At 40.9% G+C, this 24,255-nt stretch overlaps 1 protein-coding gene and 2 non-coding genes across 3 annotated transcripts in view; 2 read left to right on the forward strand and 1 right to left on the reverse strand.

Moving 5' to 3' along the window:
* The first annotated feature begins 1,488 nt into the window (after window positions 1-1,488).
* Window positions 1,489-1,595, forward strand: LOC118549465 (U6 spliceosomal RNA). Its single transcript, XR_004924107.1, has one exon. It is a non-coding gene; the product is annotated as a U6 spliceosomal RNA (small nuclear RNA).
* Window positions 1,596-8,203: 6,608 nt separating this feature from the next.
* TRNAS-UGA (transfer RNA serine (anticodon UGA)) lies at window positions 8,204-8,285 on the reverse strand. Its single transcript has one exon. It is a non-coding gene; the product is annotated as a tRNA-Ser (tRNA).
* A 421-nt stretch (window positions 8,286-8,706) lies between these two features.
* Window positions 8,707-24,255, forward strand: part of CTNNA3 (catenin alpha 3) — a 1,800,030-nt gene continuing 1,784,481 nt past the window's right edge. The window contains exons 1-2 of the mRNA XM_078077659.1: window positions 8,707-8,928; window positions 11,589-11,710. The gene's annotated coding sequence lies outside the window, so the exon portion shown is untranslated. The remainder of the gene's footprint in view (window positions 8,929-11,588; window positions 11,711-24,255) is intronic.

Below are 24,255 nucleotides of genomic sequence, written 5' to 3' on the forward strand. Positions count from 1 at the left end.
GCATTAATACCTTCTATTGAATAGAAGCTTAATAAAATAAAAGTATAGTATAAACAAATGCCCTAGAAAGAATAGAAGGTATTAATGCTGAGAAAAATATATGACATATATGACACTTCCCTTATGCTTTCCACGTATTTGAAAACACTTTTGAAGGGGCACGTACATATAGTACATATAGCAGAGGGGAGAGTTTCCTTTTTCTTTCTAGGGCATTTGTTTATACTATACTTTTATTTTATTTATTATCCTTTTCAGTTTTATTGAGGTTAGACTATGTTTTTAGAACTGTTCAACTGCTGTGATTTCTTGTGCCCAATTCCTGCTATCTGCACAAAGGGCTGACTCCTTTCTCTTCATTCTGCATGACAGTAGATGACTGGGACTGAGATCCCTGCTTTCAAAAATGTCATGGATACAAGATTTTCTTTGAAGCATTTTTTTTTTTTGTAAAATCAGAAGATTGGAAATAATTTTAATCATCATAACTAGGGATTTGGTTAAATAAGTCACGGTCCTTTTATTCTGAGGCAGTGAGGGCATTTCAGTTAGCAGAAGGCCATTTTTAATGAGAAAGCTTTTTCTACAGAAAGATGTTCAGGATATATTTTGAAATAACAAAAGAAGGTTCAGGACACTTTGTATAGTGTGCTAACATTTGTATAAAAGCTATGTGTATTCTTGCATGTGCATAAAGAAAGATGAGAAACTGGTCATTGGTGGTCCAGGAAGGGGACGCTGGTGGCAGGAGGACAGGGGGAGGAGGGAGCCGTTATGATTTCAAACCAGGAGACTATCTTATCTGTTCAATAAGCACATTAATATGATTTAATTAAACATTGGGATGAACTGGAGTTGGAAGAAGGAATGTAACCCAGGCTGGGAAATTATATTTGTAAAACCAATAATGAACTATAAAAGACATTAAAAAAAAAAAAAAAGCCCAGCTAGGAGCGAATGTCGGAGTAATGACACACCTTGAGAGAAGGGCCTCATAAAGTCTCAAACGCATCCTCGGCCAGAGCCAGCTCCGGGCAGCTTTGTGCATCAATTCCCAGGGAACTCGCTCCGCTCAGAGAGACAATCCAGCATAGAAAATTCCACTCCAGTAATATGAATTAAACAGCCTCTTTTATTCCTGTCCAGGGGCTTCTTCACGATGATCCCAGACACCTTTAGGAAGGACCTACTCTGGGTAAAGAGGAAGGGAAGTAACAGCATGAGATCTCATCCTCCATTCCTCAGCAGTCAACTAACTGTAGCCTGTTTTGAGGGTTAAATGAGATAATGTACGTAAAGCACTTATCACAGTGCCTGGCCTATGCTTGGAGCTCAGAAAATGGTAGTTATTCCTGCACCATGAAGTAGAAGTAATAATTATTACCACTTAGTAGATAAGGAAACTAGGGCTCAGAGAGGTTAAGTCGCCTGCCCGAAGTAACACAGCAAGAAAGGGAAGGAGCCTGGATTTGAAGTCTGGTGGCTCTGGTGCTCATTTCAGCAGCACATATGCTGAAATTGGAACAATACAGAGAAGATTAGCATGGCCCCTGCACAAGGATGACATGCAAATTCATGAAGCCTGGTGGCTCTGACTTCAAACCCCCCTTCTTCCCACCCCTTCAAGGTGCTTCACAAATAAACCTGCCAATGTGTATTCTAATCACATCCCAAGGTGCAGGGTTTTGTTTGCAACAGCAAATACAGATAGAGCATTTCTTTTTTCAGAGCAATAGCCTATGTTGCAAACTATAGAAAGAGGATCTGCACCCTATCAGCCTCATTGGCGAGTAGAACAGAAAAGCACAATGTACAGGAGAAGATTCTGGAAGGTTCTGGGCTCTTCTGATGTATTGAGATAAAATGATCTTAGAAAACATTCACTCCCAGTTTTGCTTCATGCCTATATTATTGATGTCTTTTCTTGGTATCTTCATGTTAATGGAAATCTTAAGAATTTATAGATATGTTAACTAGCCTCTTAACAGTGTCCCAGTTAATCATATCTTAACAGTTATAACTTGGAAAGACCTTTTTATTATACTGGGGTGAGTCCTCTGGCCTCTGGGCCAAATCCAGCCTGCTGCCTGCCCTTGAAAATAAAGTTTTATTGGAACATGACCGCACTCATTTGTTTATGGCTTCTTTCATGCTACAAAGGCAGAGTTGAATAGTTACAGTAGAAACTACATGGCCTACAAAGCTTAAAATATTTACTAGCTGACCTTTTATAGAAAGTTTGCTGATCTCTGCACCAGAGTCATGTACAAAAAGTAAGCGTGGCATTTCTGTGCTCCAACATCCTAACACATTCTTTCAAAACACTAAGTCTCTCTCCACTGATGTATGTGTCTTTATTTTTTTCTTGAGGATTTTATTTATTTATTTGACAGAGAGAGACACAGCGAGAGAGGGAACACAAGCAGGGGGAGTGGGAGAGGGAGAAGCAGGCTTCCTGCTGAGAAGGGAGCCCACTGCAGGGCTCGATCCCAGGACCCTGGGATCATGACCTGAGCCAAAGGGAGATGCTTAACAACTGAGCCACCCAGGCGCCCCTGATGTATGTGTCTTAACATCTGGAAGATAAGTACCATTTACATGGACACTGTATATACTCATCTCTTGGAATGACTTGTGTTGTTGGGTAAACTGTGTCTAAAGTTCCCTCACTGGACAAATACTCTGAGAATCTTGTCTTAGATGAATATGTTTGGGAGGGAAACATATTCCCTAAAAGTCTTTGGGGACAACTGTGGTGTGAAGGAACAAAGGACTCTGAGATCCCTTGGATGGGACCATGGGACTTATGAGCTAACCAGGCTGGGGCTGTGGCCTACCTCAGTACCTGAGTGAGCTTACCAACCCCTGACTCTTCTCTACCCCTGACCTCAAGCAGCAGAGACTATAAAGAGCATAAAGCCCATGGGCCATGTTCTCTGTCACTGGAGTCTTCTGAATGGCCTAGAGATGTCAAAGGAGACCTGGCCTTGCTCTCTCATACCTCCCAAGCAGCCCAGTTCCAGACAAAAGCAGTGAAGATAAATCTAAGTCTATCACATCCTGTCTTTAGGTCTCAGAGTCCAATCCCTGAGAGCATGTCCCCAGACGTGCTTTGGGGTAGATGATGAGTAGATGTCGGGGAGAGTGGGAAGGAAATGGAAATAACTCATTTCCCATGACATCCAGTCTGTTAGCTTGGGTGAACTTGACTGATCAACTTCGTGTAGGTTGGGAAGGAAACTAGTTGTTAGAACAAGAGCTAAAGGCTCTAATTTTCCCATCAGTGCTTCAAATAGAACAAGTCATCTGAAAATTCCAGTATCAGAACTTCTGTCTCTCTAACTCTGCAGGGGCTAAGACTTAGCTATCTCTATTAGTCGTTTGCATTCTAGTGCGTAGAGAGGGCCTAAGATCAGGTGTTCTTGGGGACACAGCACACTGGAGAGCAAGCTCTCCAAAAGTGGCCCTGGGGGGCTTGTCAAAACCAGAGGGGACTTGGAATACAAGCTTTACACATGTCCTAGGCCAGCCCTATCTTTCAATCCCTTTTCCACCACCTCACTACACAACACTGCTTCCGTTAATGAAACCTCTGGGGATGAAACTCCTTTACAATGAACATGATGTGTTAAAACAAAATAACAGCTTCATAAATCACAGTAAACAGTACTGCTATATATCAGGTGTTTCTGCTGCAATATTCCTGCTGATCTATGCAGTCAGGGCACAAATCTGTTCAGGCACAGTTTTGATTCATCTCCCAAAGTTGAAGGGAAACAGAGTCTACCCACCATCATTAGAGACTCTATTTCCCACTACTTCAGGTATTCTGAGACCTCTTGCTCTCTGACTTTCCCAACCACAACTTTTGTGCAAGAAAATTATTTATCGAGGGCCCACTAAGTACAAGATAAGGAGATCTAGTGGTTAAATGCACACACACACAGACACGCCCCACACATGTTCACACACAAGGAGAAACCAAGCAAATATTCATACTAATGTATTTCATAGCTTGATAAGTGTTGTGGAAAAAAGAAGAATTAAATGGTCTGAAATCATATAAGAAGGGGACCCGACCAATTTAAAGAGGAGGATGACGTTGGAACATGTAGAGTTCCTAAGCTGAGAAAGAGCCTGGTCTCTTCAAGGAACTAAAAGAAAGGACAGTACGTCTGGCTAGAGAATGAATGGGAGAAATCCAAGAGGTATGCTGGTTGGATCATTGGAAGACATGGATTCATGCTAAGGATTTTAGCCTGTATTGTTAAGAGCACATGGGAATCCCCAGCAGGAGGAGTGTTCTAAGATCAAATGTGCATTTTAAAGAAAATTTTATTTTATGGACAACAGATTGAAAGGGAGGAAGAGTGAATGATAGGCTGAGAAGTGGTAGAGGTGAGAGGTCATGTTGATTTAGACTGGGTGGTAGAGGTAGATTTGGAACAAAGTGGATTCTGAGCATACTTCAGGGTAAACTCAGTGGCACTTAGGTTGGATAGGAACTATGGTGAAGGATAGGAAGTTTCAGGGTGATTCCAAGTGGGTGTGTCCTGCTCCGTGGCTGGAGATGCCATAAACTGGGTGAAGATCATGGAGAAGGAACTGGATTTGGAAGGGAAGGGATGATTATGAGTTCTGCATTTGCAAATAATTCACTGTAGTCTATTTACATTTAAAACCTTTGGATTCTGGGAAGTTGCAGGATTTATCTTTTATTAATAAAGTGAGTAGAGAAATATTTAGGGAAAAAGGAGACTTTGGTGTCATATTTATAACCTCCTCTGCCTTCTAAGGGGAGGCTCTTTGATTGCTGGGCACACTGAGGCCAATGAACAGAGAATTGCTCTGTATCATAAAATAGTGAAAAAGTTGGGGTCTGGAGGGGCAATCTTCAAGATCATGCATCTTGTGAACTTGGATTGGAAAAAACAGGCTCCAGGGGATGCACAGGAAGGTGGGAGGGTGGGAGGACTCTGGAGAAGAGAAACATGGAAAGAGGAGTAAAGTAGTGTCCCTCCTCTGAGGAGTGCACTGCAGAACCTCTTCCACATCTCCTCTGAAGTCCCCCATGGATTTTCCTTTCCATGATTCTCTGCCATGGAGAGAGCTGACATTGGGTTACATGGAGGCCAGTGTGAAAGTGAACCGCTCTCAGGGAGATGGGAATGGGAGTTGACCCATAGAGAAGAAGGTGCTGCAGGTGCTTGCTTCCTGGCTCAATCTGCCCTTTCAGTGCTGGAAGACAAGGGAATGGAAGAAAAAGTAAAAGAAGGTGAGGAAGAAATAAGAAAAGGGAAGACAATGGGAAGGGAAGGAGGGATACATTGTTGGGGTTCTGTTCTCTCTCCTCTTAAATTAAAAACATTGAGAGAAGGATACTATATATTAAATTAGCTCATACTAAAGCAAAGGTTAGTGACTCTCGAAAGGAAAATGGCTGTTGACCTCCTTCATCCCCTTTTCTGGGGCATTCTTGGGGTGGAGTGTGGTTTTGTGTGCTTACTCATATATTTATTCAGTCCTTTCTCACAAATTTATTGAGTACCTTTTCTGTGCTAGGCAGGGGTATGACGATGAGAGACACGATTCCTTTATATATTTGCAGGGAAATTGGCACTTAGTGGGAAGATAGGCAAACAAGACAGAAATATTTCAATGTGATCCTTGCTATAATAGGGAATAGGAGAATATAAAAGGGTCTTATGAGTCAGCCTGGGGATCGAGGAATGCTTTACCCCTAAGGTGATACTTGAAGAGAAAACATGAGTTTCTATCATGTTGGTGGGGTGAGGAGAGAAGCTTATCTGGTATTTGGAAGCAAAAAAAAAACACAAACAAACAAAAACTGCGGTGATTTAAGCAGAAAACTTACTGACTTACTGTAAGGATTTTGAATAGTTCATAAAATTACCAGGAAGGCTGCAAAGCTGCTTTTGGAGAACGGAAGAGGAGTAAGTTGGCTAGGCATAATCCAGGATCATTTCAGAATGACACCACAAAACCAGTCTGGTATAGACAATAGTGTCACTGATGCTGAACAGCTGTAAACCCCAATTGCAGCCTTGGTGTTGCTGCTGTTAGCAATGCCTGTGGCTGTCATTGTAGCCTCTGCTCACCACCAGGATGGATCCTTACCCTCCCTGCTTCTTTGCATTAATGACTCTGATTGAAAGTTGCAGGTGGGCACATTTGACTGTCTGCCTCTGTAGCTGCAAGGGGCTCTTGATAAGCAAATACGTGGCTTTTTCAGCTTCTATGATGGGGATGGGGCAGGAGGATGGATTGCTGTCTCACACCTGGATTCAAAAAGAGAGAAAGTTCTCTAAATAGAAAGGGAGTTCAAATGATGGGCGGCCCTCTTTTCCTAATGAGGGGAGAAGGACAAAGGCAAGATAAAGATATTCCAGGTAATTGTATGTGAATATGTAGAAAGGTTCGAAGGCATGAACTAGCATGCAGTGCTGGGAGGCCTGCTAATAACTCAAAAGGAGATTGGAGAGAAAGGAAGGAGGGCTGGGAAGGCAGACAGGGGACTTGTTTTATGCCTACAAGTTTGACTTTCCTGTTAGAGGGGTGTGGCAGATTCATTTAGTTGTCCACTCAGTAACCATTCATGTTTCTTCCTTACCAGTGCAATTCCAATTTTGATTTGGGTAGCTATATACCCAGCTAGAGTTCCTTGTAGCTAGTGATGGCCATGTTACACAGTTCAAGTCAATGAGACCCAAACTGAGGGTTCTTGTCTCTCCCCTTCCTAGCTGAATACAGATGTGAGCTCTGGAGGTATAGCAACCATCTTAGGAGAATGAGACAACAAGCAGGGGATGAGGCCTATGCATTAAAATGGCAGAACGAGAAGATGGGGAGAGCCCTGTTCCCTGTTTCACTTGAGACTTGCCTACTTCCAGATTTCTTGTGTTAAGTCACTAGAGTTGGATTTTCTGTTATTTGCAGCTGAATGTGATCCTGACTGAGAGAGGAAAGGAGACCAACTAGGAAACCAATACGACCATTTAAAAGTGACTCCAGTGGGGGCAGAAGAGGTAGGATTGGGCAGAGAGGATGGATTGAAGATGTGAATGTGGTAAGTATGTTCAGCCACTACTCAAATGGGATGGGGGCTATGTGGGTGGAATCTACTTCAGGAACCACAGAAAACTAGCCAGCATTGAAGTGTTAGGGAACTCCGTAAGAGCACCTGGAAAGCATGGAGTGGGAGGGAGATTGTGAAAATAGGTGAAAGGGGGCAGAAAGGGGATGTGTACAGTCTCAAAGGCTAACCGCACAATATTCTTTTATTATTAAAAAAATAAAAAAAAAATACTGGGTCAATATACAAATTTTAGAAAACTCAGTTAAGCAATAAACTGTCTGTTAAAAATATTAAAATCCTCCCAAATTCCACTACCCAGAGATAATAATTAGTGCTAACATTTTGATTATTTCTTTGCAGCCCCTATTTAGTCGTTTTCTCCCATTCTTGCCACAAAATGACTCTATAAATAGTTTAACAAAAATGTGATTATAATATCTATTGTTTTCCAATCTGTCCAGCATTTTGCATTTGGCAAAACTGAGAAGGCCTTTTCAAGTCATCACTATCACTTTAGTGGCTACATGCAGTGTTCCATTCTGTAGACGTATCTATCATGGTATAGAAGTCAAACTTTTAAACATTCTTGTTTCCCATTTCATGCAGTGGGGGAACTGTCGAAGGTGATTCTGGGATTGAAGAAGTAACAGCATTAACTTTGCCATCAGTTTTTTTTTTTTTTTAAGTTTTTTAATTCCAGTATAGTCAACATACAGAGTTATACCAGTTTCAGGTGTACTGTGCTCATCACCTATTTAACCCATCCCTCCACCCACCATCAGTTTTAATATGATAGCTTGTTTGGGCTGTGATAGCCCAAAAACTTGCGCCAATATTTACCTTATTTTTATTTTGCAAACTTTTCTTCACATTGTGGAACAAGATTCTAAAACTGCTACCTTGCCGGTAAGGACAAAGGACGATTTTTCCCTTTAGCGTAAACATAGTTACATTTGCAGCGCTGACATTTATTGGTTTTTCTTTAACACATTAAACTTCTCTGTAGGAGAGCCATTTGGCTACTAGGAAAGGAAATGCAGCAGTTAGAGTTAACGATTCTCATGTAATGGCATATATTAGAAGAGGAAAAGTGAAGCCACCTGCTTCCGCAGCGAGCAGGGTTCGAACCTGCGCGGGGAGACCCCATTGGATTTCAAGTCCAACGCCTTAACCACTCGGCCATCGCTGCCACGGCGGCGAGAGAAACGCGGAGACACTTTAGTGCAATAACTGCGCGCACGCGCGCTATGCCCACTAAAAGGCGGAGCCTACAACCTTCCCAGCTCGGTTCAGAAAGCGTCAGAAGTTGACCGCTCAAATTGTGTGAACTGTATCGTGGAAACGGAGAAATAAGAGAAACCCCCTTAAGTAGTTTAAGTAAACTCCCTTAAGCAGAAGGTCTGGGAAACCCTTCCCTTCGCTGAGCTCCGAAAATCACAAAGTTGCTTGGCTTCTGGTCGCTGACCATGTTTTTGCCCTCCCACTTCCTCATTAGGTAATCGAGATAGCTGTGAAACAAAGACCTATCTCATTTAGTGCTGCAGGCCTGCGCTCTGGGAAATTTCCGCATTTCTGCGGGAGTGTGCGTCTTCGGCTGCGTTCCCGCGTTGACCGCGTCTTGCTGAGCCCTCCTCTTTGTGCATAATGGAGGGAGGCGTGAGGAGTCGGGTCGCCGTCTGTGGCCTCGCCTGCCCCGAGCTTCTGCTCAAGCAGTCCTCTCTCATTCTTCCCCCAAGGGTCCCTGCTGGAAGAAATCGGGCCCCAAGTGTGGTCTCTGCTCTCTCAAGTGTTGAGCATTGGACGTGGTTTGAGAACCAAGTTCTGCGCATTAGGTCTGCTTTCTACCTTTAAGTATCATTAATTTCCTCCCTTCAGCGCTGGGTCCTTTTTTTTTTACTTTTTGAGTTGCTTTGTTAAAGCTCTCAGAACCGGGTAGGTCGGTCGGTACTCTGCCGCCTACCTCAGGGAACAGAGGCCCGGGACCGGCCGTGGCTTGGCGCTGCCGACTCCTGGGTGCACGCGCAGCCTCTTGCCCTCGCACGTGGAGGCGGCGCCCCCCCCCCCCCCCCCGACCCCGCCGCTGCGCCCAGCAGCCGGTGCTATCTGTTGATGCACGATTTGGTAACAACAACAACAAAGGCAACCTTTTATTAAATTTCTAAATTTCTTTTTTAAATTTAAAATTCTAAAAGTGTTCCTGGAAGGAAGCTTCACCATCTATCTCATAGTGTTACAGGAAGGCAAATCCTTGTCTTTTGGAAACCCGGATGTTGAGTGACCTCACTTTATGTGTGAATTTTCTTGAGACTTTTCGGTACCATTTTCTTTTAACTAAATTATGGTGCTGTGTCTAAACCGATTTAATTAAAGAAGGGGAACAAAATACTTAAGAATTATAAGAATTTTTATCTGGTTTGAAATTGTTTTTATAATTTTTATCTTTGTTTTTAATTTGGCAAAGCTGCAGGAATGGTCCCAGTTTCTGTCTGAATACTACATGGGACCAAAGTTATTCCCGACAATCTCAGGCATAAATTTTATCATATATGTGAACTTTATTTGGCACTTTTCCAATAGAGACTATCTAAGAAGAAATAAATTTCTGTCCTTTATTCTTGTTCTTAATATTCTACATGTGCTGTGAGATAACCTATCATTTAATCTTACTTCATTAGTCGTACCTTGATTTGGAAGTCTTTTTAAAGTTAAATGCAGTTAAATGGTAATATTTACTGAAAGCTCTTTCTCTTAACTTTCCCTTCCCCTCTTAGGAATTCTCCTCACTTGCTTAAAAGCTTGACAGTAATGGGAATTGATAATGGTGAAAATAGTTTAACCAAAAAATCTATCCAGAAGGTTTTGTGCTCATTTTTTGATTTAATTTTGAGGGAGAGGGAAGACTGCAAAGGAAAAGAATCTATTACAAAGTTAACGTGTATTTGGTGAGAACAAATGTGATTAAAATTTCTTTGCAAAATTTCAGAAGTGAAATAACTACATTAATGTTTTATTTTCAGCTTATTTGAGTTAATGTAGGCTTTTCAGAAAATGAAATTGCCTTTTTCCTGATTTATCATATTACGAAAATGAGCCAAGAGATCAAAATTATTATAGGTTTTCAAAAAGTGTGAGTTTACAAATGAATTCTTTCAGATGCAACCTTAGTTTTTAGCGTTGCCATTTAATGCAATGAGTGGCAGCTAAGGGAAAAGAAGCAAAATACATGTTTCCAACATAATTATAACATAAATGTATTATGATTCATGACAGTAACATCATAAAACATTGATTTTCAACCATGGACATTTTTAAAACTCTGTAAAGGTCCCCTGGTGATTCTGATTGCCTCCTCCTTTGTACTAACCCCAGATTCTTTTATGTGGTAGTTTTTATCAAGCTAATTTGGTGTGGAAGGCAAATATCTGTGGCTTTCTCTAAAAATCTTTTTTTTTTTTTTTTAAAGATATTTTATTTATTTATTTGAGAGAGAGAACACAAGCAGGGGGAGCAGCAGAGGGAGAAGCAGGCTCCCTGCTTCTGGGATCCTGACCTGAGCCGAAAGCAGATGCTTAACTGACTGAGCCACCCAGGCACCCTTAAAAACCTTTCTTGATGCCACTTTCAGAGGCAGAATATTGAGGGGGATGGGCCATGTGTTTAGGAGCAGATGGGTTCTTTTTACAGCAATCAAAATTTATTTTGAATTATTTTGGGGGTTTTGTTTTTTGAATTAAAAAAATCATAGTTTTAATGTTGGAAGACACATTAAAGCTAGTCTAATCCCTTTTTTTTTACAGACAGGAAACTGTGGCCCATGAATGGCTTGCCCAAGGTCATGTAGCTAATTAGTGGAAGATTCAAGACTGTGATTTGTTTTTTTTTAAAGATTTTATTTATTTGTTTGACAGAGAGAGAGAGATAGTGAGAGCAGGAACACAAGCAGGGGGGAGTGGGAGAGAGAGAGAGAAGCAGGCAGGAGGGGCTCGATTCCAGGACCCTGGGATCATGACCTGAGCCGAGGGAGACGCTTAACGGCTGAGCCACCCAGGCGCCCCAAGACTATAATTTGTTATGTTAGCCCAGTGTTCTTACTAGATTTTTTTTTTTAAGATTTTATTTATTTATTTGACAGATAGATAGAGAGCACAAATAGGCAGAGTGGCAGGCAGAGGGAGAGGGAGAAGCAGGCTCAGCAGAGAGCAGGGAGCCGGATGCGGGGCTCTATCCCAGGACCCCAGGATCATGACCTGAGCCGAAGGCAGCCGCTTAACCGACTGAGCCACCCAGGCACCCCTGTTCTTACTAGATTTTGATGCCTTCATGTATTCTTTGTTAGTCTCTGGTCCAGTGGCGTGTAGATCAGGAAGTGTGTATGGCAGTAGACGGAGTTTACTGAGTAGGGGAGAGTTCTGAGTTGAAATTTGAAGGCCTATGAGATGTCAGATACTGAATATATTGTGGCTGGTGAGTTTTTAAATTTTTTTTATTCCAGTATCCATCCTTTGAACTAATGGTGACACTTCAGTTGTGCTTAAAGAGGACCACTCCTCCTCCATTGGATGCAGCCTTACTTCAGCTGTTAATCAAGGTATACCACTGTCTTCTGGTCAAGGGGTAGGCATGTGACTTATATTGTTTTTTTGTTGCTGCATAACAAATTACAACAAGTTTAGTGACTTAAAACAACATGAATTTATTATCTCACAGTTTCTGTGTGTCAGGAATATGGTCATGGGTGTGGTTGTGGGTTGGCTGGGTCCTCTCCTCAGGGTCTGACCAGATCTCAAGGCGGTGACTGGGACTTTGATCTTATCTAAGACTTGGGGTCCTCTTCCAAGATCACTAGTTGTTGGCAGAATTCAGCTCCTGTGGTTGTAGGACTTGTTGCCTGTCAGTGGAGGATCACTCTCAGCTGCTAGAGGTTGTATCTTGTCATGTGGCCCTCTCAACAACATGATAGTTGGTTGTAGGTTGGTTCTTTAAGGCCACCAGAAGAGTTACTCTCTAGTTTACTACAGTGGAGTTTTATGTAATATAATGTAATTGCAGAAGTGACTATTGCATCATGTTCACAAATCCAGCTCAAGTAAGGGGGATTATATAGGGTCTGTACATATAACTGGGGCAGGTTTCTTGGGAACCATCTTAGAATCCTGCCTACCATGTAACTCAAGCTGGGCCAATCAGATCCTCTCTAAATCCCTGTTCTTTCTGTTACACAATTGTATTTTTATGGACATCGCACACAAAACCCATACATAGTAATCAATGAGAGCTGATCAGAGTCTGGAAATTTTACCTTAGCTGCCTTATGTGCTTTTGTACCTCATTTGAAAGAAATAGAGTTGACAACAACTGCAGAATTTTAGAGGCTTAGCCACCATTCAAGGTTCTTAAATTTAATTCTGTACTGATTACAGAATTACTGTAGCTATCCATTTTAGACAACATATGTAGGAGAACTTAGTTCAAGTTGGCCAAAAAATTTACTAAGTTGTTGGCAACAAAACCCTAATGAAGGTTTAGCTGGTAAGTTACAGGCATCATGAAAAGTGATGGAAATATATTAAACATATATGTTTGAGGAAGACTGGAGATATATCCTACTCAGCACTAGAGCAACTTATTTATAGGATTTTCCTATCTAATTGGTCCCATAATGCCATGCCAATTAAGAATTAAGAAATAGAATTAAGACAAACGAATCTTCTTTTCTTTTTCTTTTTTTTATTAGAATAGAACTTTATTGGTGGCATCAAGATTTTAAAAAATTATTTTATACTTTATGCAATAAATTTGATACATTAATCATTTTTAAATTTAATTTAATTTTTAATTTTTTAAAAAGATTTTATTTATTTGACAGAGAGAGAGGGACACACAGCGAGAGAGGGAACACAAGCAGGGGGAGTGGGAGAGGGAGAAGCAGGCTTCCTGCCGAGCAGGGAGCCTGATGTCAGGCTCGATCCCAGGACCCTGGGATCATGACCTGAGCTGAAGGCAGATGCTTAACGACTGAGCCACCCAGGCACACCACATTAATCATTTTTTTTTAAGTTTTTATTTTAATCACCCAGTGCTCATCATGACAAGGGCACTCCTTAATACGCATCAACTATTATACCCATCCCCCACCCAATTTCCCTCTGGTAACCGTCAGTTTGTTCTCTCTAGTTAAGAGTCTATTTCTTGGTTTCTCTCTCTCTCTCTCTGTTTCCCCCCTTTGCTTATTTGTTTTGTTTCTTAAATTACAGATATGAGTGAAATCATATGGTATTTGTTTTTCTATGAGTGACTTATTTCCTTTAGCATAATACTCTCTAGCCCCATCCATGTCATTAAAAATGGCAAGATTTCATTTTTTTATGGCTGAATAACATTCCATTGTATTTATGTACCACATCTTCTTGGGGCACCTGGGTGGCTCAGTCAGTTGAGTATCTGTTGATTTCAGCTCAGGTCATGGGATCGAGCTGTGTGTTGGGCTCCATGCTCAGTGTGGAGTCTGCTTGGGATTCTCTCTCTTCCTTTCCCCCTCCCCCCGTGCACTATCACACATGAGCGTGTGCTCTTTCTCAAGTAAGTGTTTTAAAAAATATATATAGGGGCGCCTGGGTGGCTCAGATGCTTAAGCGACTGCCTTCGGCTCAGGTCATGATCCTCGAGTCCCAGGATCGAGCCCCGCATCGGGCTCCCTGCTCAGCGGGGAACCTGCTTCTCCCTCTGACCCTCCCTCCTCTCGTGTTCTCTCTCTCATTCTCTCTCTCTCTCTCAAATAAATAAATAAAATCTTTAAAAAAAAAATATATATATATATATACACCACATCTTCTTTATTCATTCATCAATTGATGGACACTTGGGCTGCTTCTGTAATTTGGCTATTGTAAATAATGCTGCTACTAACATAGAGGTGCATGTATCCATTTGAATGAGTGTTTTTATATTCTTTGGGTAAATACCAGTAGTGTGATTGCTGGATTGTAGGGTAGGTCTATTTTAAACATTTTGAGGAATCTCCACTGTTTTCCAGAGTAGCTGCCCCAGTTTGCATTCCCACCAACAGTGTAAGAGGATTTCTTTTTCTCCACATCCTTGGCAACACCTGTTGTTTCTTGTGCCTTTGATTTTAGCTATTCTGGCAGGTGTGAGGTCATATCTCATTGTAGTTTCGATTTGCCTTTCCCTGATGATAAGCAATGATGAGCATCACTTTTCACGTGTCTGTTGGCCATCTGGATGTCTTCTTTGGAGAATGCTGGATGTCTTCTTTGGAGAAATGTCTGTTTATGTCTCCTGCCCATTTCTAATTGGATTATTTGTTTTTTGGGTATTTGGTTTTATAAGTTCTTTACAAATATATAAAGACTGGATACTAACTAAATATATAACCAAATATATAAGTATATATATTTGGTTTTATAAGTTCTTTATAAGTATATAAAGATTGGATACTAACTCTTTTTTTTTAAAGATTTTGTTTATTTGACACAGAGAGAGATAGCAAGAACAGGAACACAAGCAGGGAGAGTGGGAGAGGGGGAAGCAGGCTTCCTGCTGAGCTGGGGCTTGATCCCAGGACCCTGGGATCATGACCTGAGCCGAAGGCAGACGCTTAACAACTGAGCCACTCAGGCACCTCTGGATACTAACTCTTTATCAGATATGTCATTTGTAAATATCTTCTCCCATTCCATAGGTTGCCTTTCAGTTTTGTTGATTGTTTCCTTTGCTCTGCAGAAGCTTTTTATTTTGATGTAGTCCCAATAGTTTATTTTGCTTTTGTTTCCCTTGCCTCAGGGAACCTATCTAGAAAAAAGTTGCTATGCCCAATGTCAGAGAACTACTGCCTCTGCTCTCTTCTATGATTTTTATGGTTTCAGGTCTCACATTTAGGTCTTTAATCCATTTTGAGTTTATTTTGTGTTTGGTATAAGAAAGTGGTCCAGTTTCATTCTTTTGCATGTAGCTGTTTGGTTTTTCCAACACCATTTGTTGAAGAGACTATCTTTTTCCCATTGGATAGTCTTTCCTGCTTTGTTGAAGATTAATTGACCATTTAATTGTGGGTTTATTTCTGGATTTTCTATTCTGTTCTATTGATTTGTGTGTCTGTTTTTGTGCCAGTACCATACTGTTTTGATCACTGCACCTTTGTAATATAACTTGAAGTCTGGAATTGTGATGCAATGTGATGTGATATTTGTTCTTCCAATCCATGAACATGGAATGTCTTTCCATTTCTTTGTGTTGTCCTCAGTTTCTCTCATCAGTGTTTTTTTTTTTTTGACGGTTTAGTTCTTTTATTTTTATTTTTTTTTGTAGTTTTTAATTTTATTATGTTATGTTAGTCACCATACAGTACATCATTAGTTTTTGATGTAGTGATCCACGATCCATTGTTTTCGTATAACACCCAGTGCTCCATGCAGTACGTGCCCTCCTTAATACCCATCACCGGGCTAACCAATCCCCCCTCCCCCTCCCCTCTAAAACCCTGTTTGTTTCTCAGGTCCATAGTCTCTCATGGTTCATCTCTCCCTCCAATTCCCCCCGCCCATTTTTACCTTCCTTCTCCTAATGTCCTCCATGTTATTCCTTATGTTCCACAAATAAGTGAAACCATATGATAATTGACTTTCTCTGCTTGACTTATTTCACTTAGCATAATCTCCTCCAGTCCCATCCATGTTGATGTAAAAGTTGGGTATTCATCTTTTCTGATGGCTGAGTAATATTCCATTGTATATATGGACCACATCTTCTTTATCCATTCATCTGTTGAAGGGCATCTCGGCTCTTTCCACAGTTTGGCTATTGCGGACATTGCTGCTATGAACACTGGGGTGCATATGGCCCTTCTTCTCACTACATCTGTGTCTTTGGGGTAAATACCCAGGAGTGCAATTGCTGGGTCATAGGGTAGCTCTATTTTTAAATTTTTGAGGAACCTCCACACTGTTTTCCAAAGTGGCTGTACCAACTTGCATTCCCACCAACAGTGTAAGAGGGTTCCCCTTTCTCCACAACCTCTCCAACATTTGTTGTTTCTTTCCCTGTCCATTTTTGCCATTCTAACTGGTGTAAGGTGGTATCTCAGTGTGGTTTTGATTTGGATTTCCCTGATGGCTAATGATGATGAACATTTTTTCATGTGTCTGTTAGCCATTTGTATGCCTTCTTCAGAGAAGTGTCTTTTCATCTCTTCTGCCCACTTTTTGACTTGATTATTTGTTTTTTGGGTGTTGAGTTTGAAAAGGTCTTTATAGATTTTGGATACCAGCCCTTTATCTGTAGTGTCATTTGCAAATATCTTCTCCCATTCTGTGGGTTGCCTCTTTGTTTTGTTGACTGTTTCCTTTGCTGTGCAGAAGCTTTTTATCTTGATGAAGTCCCAAAAGTTCATTTTTGCTTTTGTTTCACTAGCTTTTGGAGATGTATCTTGAAAGAAGTTGCCGTGGGCGATGTCAAAGAAGTTACTGCCTATGTTCTCCTCTAGGATTTTGATGGATTCCTGTCTCACATTGAGGTCTTTCATCCACTTTGAGTTTATCTTTGTGAATAGTGTTAGAGAATGGTCGAGTTTCATTCTTCTGCATGTGGCTGTCCAATTTTCCCAGCACCATTTATTGAAGAGACTGTCTTTTTTCCATTGCATGTTTTTTCCTGCTTTGTCAAAGATTAGTTGACCATAGAGTTGAGGGTCCATATCTGGGTTCTCTATTCTGTTCCATTGGTCTGTATGTCTATTTTTGTGCCAGTACCATGCTGTCTTGGTGATCACTGCTTTGTAATATAGCTTGAAATCGGGCAACGTGATGCCCCCAGCTTTGTTTTTCTTTTTCAACATCTCCTTGGCGATTCGTGGTCTTTTCTGATTCCATACAAATTTTAGGATTGTTTGTTCCAGCACTTTGAAAAATGTCATTGGAATTTTGATCGGGATGGCATTGAAGGTATAGATTGCTTTGGGTAGCATAGACATTTTAACAATGTTTATTCTTCCGATCCATGAGCATGGAATATTTTTCCATCTTTTTGTGTCTTCTTCAATTTCTTTCATGAGTGTTTTGTAGTTCCTAGAGTATAGATCCTTTACCTCTTTGGTTAGGTTTATTCCGAGGTATCTTATGGTTTTTGGTGCTATTGTAAATGGAATCATTTCTCTAATTTCTCTTTCTACAGTTGCGTTGTTAGTGTATAAGAAAGCAACTGATTTCTGTGCATTGATTTTGTATCCTGCCACATTACTGAATTGCTGGATGAGTTCTAGTAATTTGGGGGTGGAGTCTTTTGGTTTTTCCACATAAAGTATCATGTCATCTGCGAAAAGAGAGAGTTTGACTTCTTCTTTGCCAATTTGAATACCTTTTATTTCTTTTTGTTGTCTGATTGCTGTTGCTAGGACTTCTAGTAGTACGTTGAACAACAGTGGTGAGAGTGGGCACCCTTGACGTGTTCCTGATCTTAAGGGAAAGGCTCTCAGCTTTTCCCCATTGAGGATGATATTCGCTGTGGGTTTTTCATAGATGGATTTTATGAGCTTGAGGAATGTTCCCTCTATCCCTATACTCTGGAGAGTTTTAATCAGGAAAGGATGTTGTATTTTGTCAAATGCTTTTTCTGCATCAATTGAGAGGACCATATGGTTCTTCTCCCTCCTCTTATTAATGTGTTCTATCACATTGATTGATTTGCAAATGTTGAACCACCCTTGCATCCCAGGGATAAATCCCACTTGGTCATGGTGGATGATCCTTTTAATGTATTGTTGGATCCTATTAGCTAGGATTTTGTGGAGGATTTTGGAATCCATATTCATCAGGGATATCAGTCTGAAATTCTTCTTTTTGATGGGGTCTTTGCCTGGTTTGGGGATTAAGGTAATGCTGGCCTCATAGAATGAGTTTGGAAGTTTTCCTTCTGTTTCTATTTTTTGAAACATCTTCAGTAGAATAGGTATTATTTCTTCTTTGAATGTTTGGTAGAATTCCCCAGGGAATCCATCAGGCCCTGGACTCTTGTTTTTTGGGAGGTTTTTGATCACTGCTTCAATCTCGTTACTGGTTATTGGCCTATTCAGGTTGTCAATTTCTTCCTGTTTCAGTCTTGGCAGCTTATAGGTTTCCAGGAAGGCCTCCATTTCATCCAGATTGCTCAGTTTATTGGCATATAGTTGTTGATAATAATTTCTAATAATTGTTTCTATTTCCTTGGTGTTAGTCGTGATATCTCCCCTTTCATTCATAATTTTATTAATTTGGGTCCTTTCTCTCTTCTTTTGGATAAGTCTGGCCAGTGGTTTATCAATCTTATTAATTCTTTCAAAGAACCAACTTCTAGTTTCGTTGATCTGATCTACTGTGTTTCTGGTTTCTAATTCATTGATTTCTGCTCTAATTTTAATTATTTCTCTTCTAATGCGTGGCTTAGGCATCGTTTGTTGCTTTTTCTCTAGTTCTTTAAGGTGTAGAGTTAGTTGGTGAATTCGGGATTTTTCTATTTTTTTGAGTGAGGCTTGGATGGCTATGTATTTCCCCCTTAGGACCGCCTTTGCAGTATCCCATAGGTTTTGGACCGATGTGTTTTCGTTCTCATTGATTTCCATGAATTGTTTAAGTTCTTCTTTGATTTCTTGGTTGACCCAAACATTCTTGAGCAGAGTGGTCTTTAGCTTCCAAGTGTTTGAATTTCTGCCAAATTTTTTCTTGTGATTGAGTTCCAGTTTTAGAGCATTATGGTCTGAGAATATGCAGGGAATAATCTCAATCTTTTGGTATCGGTTGAGACCTGATTTGTGACCCAGTATATGGTCTATTCTGGAGAAAGTTCCATGTGCACTTGAGAAGAATGAGTATTCTGTTGTTTTAGGGTGGAATGTTCTGTAAATATCTGTGAGGTCCATCTGGTCCAATGTATCATTCAAAGCTCTTGTTTCCTTGTTGAATTTCTGCTTCGATGATCTGTCCATTGCTCAGAGTGGAGTATTGAGGTCTCCTACAATTAACGTATTGTTATCAATATGACTCTTTATTTTGGTTAACAGTTGGCTTATGTAGATGGCTGCTCCCATGTTGGGGGCATAGATATTTACAATTTTTAGATCTTCTTGTTGGATAGACCCTTTAAGAATGATATAGTGTCCTTCTGTGTCTCTTATTACAGACTTTAGTTTAAAATCTAATTTGTCTGATATAAGAATTGCTACCCCAGCTTTCTTTTGAGGTCCGCTGGCATGGAAGATAGATCTCCATCCCTTCACTTTCAGTCTGGATGTATCTTTAGGTTCAAAATGAGTCTCTTGTAGACAGCATATGGATGGGTCCTGTCTTTTTATCCAATCTGCAACCCTGTGCCGTTTTATGGGAGCGTTTAGGCCATTCATGTTGAGAGTGATTATTGAAAGATATGAATTAATTGTCATCATGTTGCCTGTGAAGACGTTGTTTTTATAGATTGTCCCTGTAAATTTCTGTTGTAGATCACTCTTGGGGTCTTTCTCCTTTTATAGAACCCCCCTTAATATTTCTTGCAGGGCCGGCTTAGTGGTCACATATTCTTTCAACTTCTGCTGGTCATGGAAGCTCTGCATCTCTCCGTCCATTCTAAATGAAAGCCTTGCTGGATAAAGTATTCTTGGCTGCATGTTCTTCTCATTTAGTACCCTGAATATGTCTTGCCAGGCCTTTCTGGCTTGCCAGGTCTCTGTGGATAGGTCTGACGTTATTCTGATGTTCCTCCCTCTGTACGTAAGGAATCTCTTCCCCCTAACTGCCCTTAAGATGGTTTCCTTGGTTCTAAGATTTGCAAGTTTTACTATTACATGCCGGGGTGTTGGCCTGTTTTCCTTGATCTTAGGAGGGGTCCTCTCTGCCTCTAGGACTCGAATGTTTGTTTCATTCCCCAGATTAGGGAAGTTCTCAGCTACGATTTGCTCAAATACATCTTCTAGCCCTCTCTCTCTCTCCACTCCCTCCGGGATTCCAATTATTCTGACATTGGCCTCTTGGTGTCACTTATTTCTCTGATTCTATTTTCATGGATTCTGAGTTGTGTTTTCCTGGCCTCCTCTTTTCCCTTTTTATCTATTATACTGTCTTCCAGATCGCTTATTCTCTCTTCTGTCCCAGTTACCCTAGCTGTTAGATTATCTAGATTGGATTGGATCTCATTGATAGCATTTTTAAGTTCTGCCAATTCACCTTTTATTTCTGCCCTTAGAGACTCTATGTTGCCATTAATTGATTTCTCCATTCTAGCCATTGTCTTCACAATTGCTAGCCTGAATTCCATCTCTGACATCTTGGTTTTATCTGCATCCATTTGTAAATCTGCAGCATAAGTCATAATCTCTGAGTCTTTTCTGTTTTGGGGGCTCCCCCTCCTAGTCATTCTGTTGATGGGTGTTTGAGGGAATGTATAGAGTCCAAATTATTGACCAGAACCCAAGCAAGATGCACCTGTTTTCTTGGGACCTTAGGGTTGCTGGCCTCTTGTTTTCCCAGCCTGTCTTCTGGGGGAGGGGCCTGCCGCGCTGTTACTCAGGCAACCCTGTTTGGGCGGAGTTGCCCTGCGCCCCTGTGGCGGGGGATGGGCTCAGTGGGAATCAGTCTTTGGGGCTTTTGTTCTCTGGCGCCTTTCCCTGGCGGCTTTCCGCGTCTCTTCCGCGAGTCAGAGCAGAAGAGACCGTTTCCAACCCTCTGCCTCAGAGCAGAGAGACTGCAGTCTGTTCTTCAGTGAGCTCTCCAGGCCACACTGTCTCCATTTCTGTCCGTGCTGCTATAAACTGCAGCGTCCTGGGTTGTGTGCCCCTCCGCGGCGCTCCCAGTCCTGCCTGCAGGTCAGGGCACATCTCTGCCCTTTGTGCTTCTAAAACCGCCAGCCGCTCCCAATTCGTGCATGCGCGACTCTGCCGCTTGGGGTTTCCACTCCCGGGGGTTGCAGTTCACCGGCGCGACCCCGGTGCTCCGGGTTTCCCTCCCGGAGGTTGCAGTTCGCGTGCACGCGACCGTCGCTCCGGTTTCTGTCCGGGGGGCTTGCGGTTCGCGTGCGCGCGACCCCTCCGTTCTGGTTTTCCACCCCGGGGGCTGCCGTAAAGTTCTTCCCCTACGCTACGGGTCTCCGAGTCTGTGCCCTGTCCGCAGCGCGTGAGCCTGTCGCTCACCGGCGGTGTAGGATCCCCACGGCCAGGCACCCTCCTGCTGCCGTTTATCCTCCGATATCTGCCCCCAGAATCACGGCTCCCCGCTTCGTACCTCAAAACCAACCGCCTCCGATATTCTGTTTGTAGAGATCCAGATCTTCTTACATCTCAGGCTGGTTTCATGGGTGCTCAGAGTGGTCTGGTAGATATCCAGCTCAGTTCCGGGGACCAGTTGAAATAGGGTCCCCTACTCCTCTGCCATCTTTCCCCCCTCCCCTCATCAGTGTTTTATAGTTTTCAGAGTATAGGTTTTTGGTAAGATTTATTTCTAGGTATCTTATGGTTTTGGGTTCAATTGTAAATGGGTTTGTTTTCTTGATTTTTCTTTCTGCTTCTTCATTATTGGTGTATAGAAATGCAACAGATTTCTGTATGTTTATTTTGTATATTGCAACTTTACTGAATTTATCAGTTCTAGCCGTTTTTTGGTGGAGTCTTTCAGGTTCTCTATATATAGCATCATGTTATCTGCTAATAGTGAAAGTTTTGCTTCTTCCTTACCGATCTGGATGCCTTTTATTTCTTTTTCTTGTCTGACTGCTGTGGCTAGGACTTCCAGTGTTATGTTGAATAAAAGTGCTGAGAGTGGACATCCTTGTTTTTTTCCTGATTTTAGGGGACAGGCTCTCAGTTTTTCCCCATTGAGGATGATGTTAGCTGTGGGTTTTTCATAGATGGCTTTTGTTATGTTGAGGTATGTTCCCTCCAAAGATACCTTGTTGAGAGTTTTTGTCATGAATGGATGTTGTACTTTGTTAAATGCTTTTCTGCATCGATCGAAATGATCATATGGTTCTTATTCTTTCCTTTATTGATGCGATGTATCATGTTGATTGATTTGCAAATATTGAACCACCTTTGTAACTCAGGAATAAATTCCATTTCATCGTAGTGAATGATTTTTTCAATGTATTGTTGAATTTGGTTTGCTAATATTTTGTTGAGGATTTTTACATCCACGTTCATCAGAGATATTGGCCTGTAGTTCTCTTTTTTTGTAGTGTCTTTTCTGGTTTTGGTATGAGGATAATGCTGGCTTCATAGAATGAATTTGGAAGTTTTCCATCATTTTTTATATTTTAGAGTAGTTTGAGAAGAATAGGTATTAACTCTTCCTTAAATGTTTGGTAGAATTCGTCCGTGATGCCATCTGGTCCTGGCCTTTGTTTGTTGGGAGTGTTTTGATTACTGATTCAGTTTCTTTGCTGGTATTTGGTCTGTTCACGATTTGGTATGTGTTGCCAAGTTGCGCTTGAGAGATGTTTTCCCAATTTGCATTTATACCAAAAGTGTCTTAGTATTTGTATCTCTGTACTCTTGACTTTCTTATGCCCACACTCTTATTCTTTTAAGTCTTTGACAATAGGCAAGAAATAATATTTTTATTGTTTTGATGAATTATTTAACTCTCATGTTAATGATCCTTTAATGTAATAGGTAAAATCCCTCATATTATTTTCTTCTGCTAGATTGTTCACTTTTGCAGGAGATAAGTTTTTGAGTCATTTTTTTTTTCTTTGTATTTGTCCTTACTGGAATCTTGTCCTGGATAAGTACTCAGTAATTTTTTATATATTTGACTTGAATTCCCAACAACAGATTCTTCAACTCTCACTTCCAGATTTAGAACGTGTAATAAGATTGTTAATCTTTCAGTCCCATCTGCACACTGTCCACAGTCAGGTGTTTCATTTTCATGTGGTTCTTAGTTTCATATTAAAAAAATAGGAAAGTTAATTTGAATTAATTAAAATGTAGATTTAATATTTGAACAAAGGTTAAGTGAATTTTTAATTGATTTAATTGGCTGGCCAGAAAAAAGAGAAAGGGAAAGGGTTATTTAATAAGGTCTTGAGTCTGTAAGTGGGTATTACATAGAGGATAGAAGGAACTGAAAGAGTCCCTGCACCTGGAAGAGTTTAAGCTAGGAATAATAAAAAGAGTCTCAGTGTGGTTGTTATGAGACATTAAAATAAATTCTCTGGTGGGGGTTGAATGTTTTCTGAAAATCTGTCTCCCTCTGAATGGTCCAGGTGCAGCCTTTTCATGGAAAGAGAATCTATAAGTTCCTGAAGGATTGGGCCGTGACTTCTTTTATATTTTTAATCTCTTAAAGACCAGAACCAGATTTAGGTTCTGGCCACCATGGAGCTGCCCAGAATGTTTACTTATAAGTGTTACTAAAAACATCAGTGGCAGTGTAGTAGGATGGAGAAAGTCCTGTTTTCCAGAATGCCTCTCAGAAAGAAAAGTAAATATGGTAGGAAGGAATAAGACACTTGGAGTGGTAGAGGAGGTGGTAGTGGGGTATTTGTGGGGAGCATGCTCCAGTAACAAAAGGTGTTGTTCAACTCTTTTCTAAGGAAGCTGTGTCTAATGATGTATGTCCCAAGGAAGGTGAGTCCAGTTCTTATTTTGCTGAGTGGCAAGTACACATTTGGGGCCAGAATTGAATTGTTTTGAGGAATAGAAAGAAATGCATACCACCAGAAGTCCTCCTCGTGGCTCCTCTCTGAGTGGAGAACAGCCTCTTTGATGTTGAATAAAGACACCGAAGTGGCTATGGGTATGATCTAGGAATAGGAGGATAGGAGATCTAGGAATGGAGGGTGAATATTGAGGAATCCAGAATTCTATTATAGATGTATTATATTTGAAATGCCACATTCAAATAGATTTGACACATTTAAATAGATTTATCGTGATTTGACCTCATACCCTCTTGGGAAAAATCAAATCTTATGAATTGGAATTATAGTAGCAGTTTTTCAAAGAAAATTTATGTAGGCCACTTTATTTTTTAATCTCAGCTTTTCTAAAACTGAACTTTACTATTTTTTAATTAAAAATTTAAATAAACACATGTAATATAGGTACATGGGTAACTCATTACAATTCTTTCTGCATTATTTAATATTTTCTTCTTGAAGAAGTACATATACTATATAGCGAATGG

This window comes from Halichoerus grypus, chromosome 7 (genome assembly GCF_964656455.1).
Source record: "Halichoerus grypus chromosome 7, mHalGry1.hap1.1, whole genome shotgun sequence".
In the NCBI taxonomy this organism is placed as follows: domain Eukaryota; kingdom Metazoa; phylum Chordata; class Mammalia; order Carnivora; family Phocidae; genus Halichoerus; species Halichoerus grypus.